The 3,782-nt window shown below is 45.8% G+C and overlaps 1 non-coding gene across 1 annotated transcript; it reads right to left on the bottom strand.

The window, feature by feature from the left end:
* Positions 1-1,632: 1,632 nt before the first annotated feature.
* Positions 1,633-1,703, bottom strand: Trnaa-agc (transfer RNA alanine (anticodon AGC)). Its single transcript has one exon. It is a non-coding gene; the product is annotated as a tRNA-Ala (tRNA).
* Between the last annotated feature and the right edge of the window lie 2,079 nt (positions 1,704-3,782).

Below are 3,782 nucleotides of genomic sequence, written 5' to 3'. Positions count from 1 at the left end.
TCTAGCCTGTCACTGTCACAATGAGTTGGACCTTCACCCTACCACAGAAAGCCCTGTGATAACAGGGGCAAGGGCTGTCTCGGTCACCACTGTGTCCCCAGTGTCTCCCAGCACCATCACTGAGAGGCAGCGCACCCCCTGGGGAGTATTACCCCCTCATCCCATATTTTATTTCATGTGTTTAACAGCTTTATTAAGGTAGATCTACTTGTAAAATGCACTCATTTTTGAACGACTTTGAGTGATTTTACAGTTAAGAATCCATCACCACCATTCATTTTAGAACATTAACGTCACTCTAAAAAGATCTCTTCTGCCATGCGCAGTCACTCTCCATCCCGCCCCCAGCCCCAGGCCACCGCCGATCCACTTTCTCTCTCTTAAGTATGCTTTTCTTCTCACAAGCCTTTTTCAAAGTCTTATTTTTCTCAGCTGTTCAGCGCTGAGGATACACAATGACACACAGACCCTGCTCTCAGGGCACTCAAAGCCTGGTGGAGGCCAGAGCGAATGGCGAAATATGTACACTCACTCATTTATTCATTTATTCATTCGTTCAAAAACATTTACAGGGCCAGGTGTGCGGGTGCAGCCTGTAATCCCAGCTATTCCACAAGTTGAGACAGGAGGAGGATCACAGGTTCAAAACCAGCCTCAGCAACTTAGAGAAACCCTAAGCAACTTCGTGAAACCTTATCTCAAAAAATAAAAAGGACTGGGGATATGATTCAGTGGTTAAGCACTCCTGGGCGCAATCCCTGGTTAAAAATAAAGAGTGTACACCACACACACACACACATACACACACACATGTGTGTGTGTGCATGCACACACACACACACACACACACACACACACACACACATATGGAGAGAGAGAGAGAGCAAGAGCTCACCTACCATCTGCCAGGCACTATTCTAGGCTCTGAGGATATAGCAGTGGAGGAGAAAAAAAGATAAAAACCTCTGTTTGGCTGGAGTTTCTATTTTAACAAGAGGATGAAAAAATAAAGAAATAAACATATATAATATAACGACTGCTTATGATGAGCATTATGAAGACAAATAAAGAAGAAGGGGAAAGAATGGAGTGAGATTTTAGACAGGATGGTTAGTGAGCATGTCCCTGAGAAGAAATGCATTTAATCAGACCTGATCAAAGTGAAGAATCATGGCCATGTCTGGGAAACGGTGTCCCTGGCAGGGGCAACAGCCAGTGCAAAGACCCTGAGGTGAGAACCAGCCAAAGGTCAGTGCTCTGGAGCGTCATGAGGGAGGGCAGTCAGAGCTGAAGTGAGAGACCACATGAGCCACATCAGGTAGGACCTTGGACGCCATGGTAAGAGTCTGGGTTTGCCTTCTAGTTCACAAAAGGGAAGCCTCTGATGAGGTCGCAGCCGAGGAGTGGGTGAGCTTGGAGCACATGCTTCATTCGCTGAGCAATGGGGCCAGAAAGCAGTAGGCTGGGGTTGGACCTATTTTCCAGAGATTTTTCTTCACACACATCACCTGCTCATTACCCACTATGTGGTTTTCGTGCCTGGGCACACACACAGAGAAACTGATTCACTTTTCACTCTTTCTTTATATATGTATAGTCGTAGGTGGATACAATACCTTTATTTTATTTTTATGTGGTGCTGAGGATCGAACCCAGGGCCTCACGCATGCTAGGCGGGCGCTCTACCACTGAGCCACAACCCCGGCCCCCAGTATTTACTCTTGAGCACCCGCAGGATCTTCATAGACATTTTGAAAACGCCAATATCCACAACACTTTGTGGCTGTGCTGTAACCTGTGCAATGACTCCATGAAGGTCAGGGTTTTTGCATGATTTGCTATTATAAGCAGTGCTATGGTGGTGGATATCACGTTGCTGAGTTCTTCTGTACACATAATAAAACCATTTTTACTGACCCCCCCCCATTCCCCCCACTTTTTAGCACCTCTGAAATCAGGACTGCCTTCCAAATGATCATGTGACACCTTTCCCTGTCTTGGTGATCTGAAGGCCTCTTGGATTTGAGTGAGCACCAAAGTGACCGCAGTACTAAGAGCAAACACGTGGGTAACACTCACCATGTGCCAGGTTAACTCCTATAACAACCCTGGGAGGTAGGCACTCCTTTTTTTTTTTTTTGGTCCTGGGGATTGAACCCAGAGAGGCTTTACCACTGAGCCACATCCCCAGTTCTTTTTTTTTTTTTTTTTTTCCTTTCATTTGCAGTGCTGGAGATTGAACCCAGGGCCTCATGCGTGCTAGGCAAGCTCTCTACCACTGAGCTACATCCCCAACCTCCCAGTTCTTTTTATTTTGAGACAGGGTCTTGCTAAATTGCTGAGGTTGGCCTCAAACATGTGATCCTCCTGCCTCAGCCTCCCAGGTCACTGGGATTACAGGCTTGCACCACCACACCCAGCTAAGACACTGTTATTTTCTCCACTGTTCAGATGAGAAACTGAGTGCCAAAGTCACACAGCTAGAAAGCAACAGATGAGGAGCAGAACCCAGCAGCAGCTCCAGAGTCTCTAAGTAGTTTTAATTTCCAGAGTACACAGTGAGCACTGTGATTGAGATTCCTCCACCCCATCCTGCCCTCAGTCCTCTTTGTGCATAAGGGACCCCTCCAGGCCACAGGTAACTGCGCCAAAGGATACCACTCCATCCAAAGGGGTGCTTTTGATTTTTGGAGCTGTTTTGTCCCCTGTCCCCTGCATTCCAACATACTGAGCAGGCCTTGTCATCCTAGGCTTATAATTGTCTTTACAGCAGGTCTCAAAGTTGGGTCCAGGCTCCCCTGGGGATCACTAAGACCCTTTGTCCACAAAGCTAAAAATACTTTCATGACAGTCGTAGGACTTTTAAAAATTCCTATTTTGTTCTCATTTTCTCACAAGTGCACAATGGACCTTTCCAGAGACTCCATGACATGCAATGGCGTCATTACTCTGCCAGCTGATGGAACATGTCCATGGGGATTCTTATACTTAAAATCATCAGTCTAAGTTCTAATGTGGTGAATATCAATAGTTGCAGCCCACGCAAATAAAAGTTCTTTAGAGTCCTCAATATGTTTCAGATTGTAAAAGAGCTAGGCATGGTGGCATACGCCTGTAATCCCAGCAGCTCAGGAGGCTGAGGCAGGAGGATTGAAAGTTCAAGGCCAGCCTCAGCAACTTAGCAAGGTCCTAAGCAACTGCGCAAGACTCTCAAAATAAAAAATGAAAAGGGCTGGGATGTGGCTCCATGGTTAAGTGCCTCTGGGTTCAATCCCTGGCATCATCATCATCATCATCATCATCATAATGACATTCTCATACAGGAAGAATCACAATACCATCATTACACTTAAAAAATGAAATGGCAGCTTTGCAATGTGATTTGGTATCCAAGACTATATTTTTATTTATTTTTAATTAATTATTTAATTTATTATATTGGTAGCAGGGATTGAACCCAGGGGCCACATTCCCAGCCCTTTTTATTACCGATTTTGAGAGTCTTGCTCAGTTGCTTAGGGCCTCACTAAGTTGCTGAGGCTGGCCTTGAACTTTCTATCCTCCTGCCTCAGCCTCCCAAGTTGCTGAGATTACAGGCGTGTGCCACTGTGCCCAGCAGTCCTTATTATTCTTAGGGGCGGGTGCATGTTCAAATATTTAGGGGTCAACCATTGGGATAGTGGAGAAACTGTTCATGTGGAAGTATTCAGAAAAGAAGAGAAGGGTGGGAGGGATGGAGGGGGAGAGAGAGGAAAAACAAATCGCATAATTCTGGGTGAGGG

Source organism: Sciurus carolinensis, chromosome 16 (genome assembly GCF_902686445.1).
Source record: "Sciurus carolinensis chromosome 16, mSciCar1.2, whole genome shotgun sequence".
Lineage (NCBI taxonomy): Eukaryota > Metazoa > Chordata > Mammalia > Rodentia > Sciuridae > Sciurus > Sciurus carolinensis.
The sequence above is the reverse complement of the archived record's forward strand: the minus strand, read 5'-3'. Positions and strand labels throughout refer to the sequence as shown.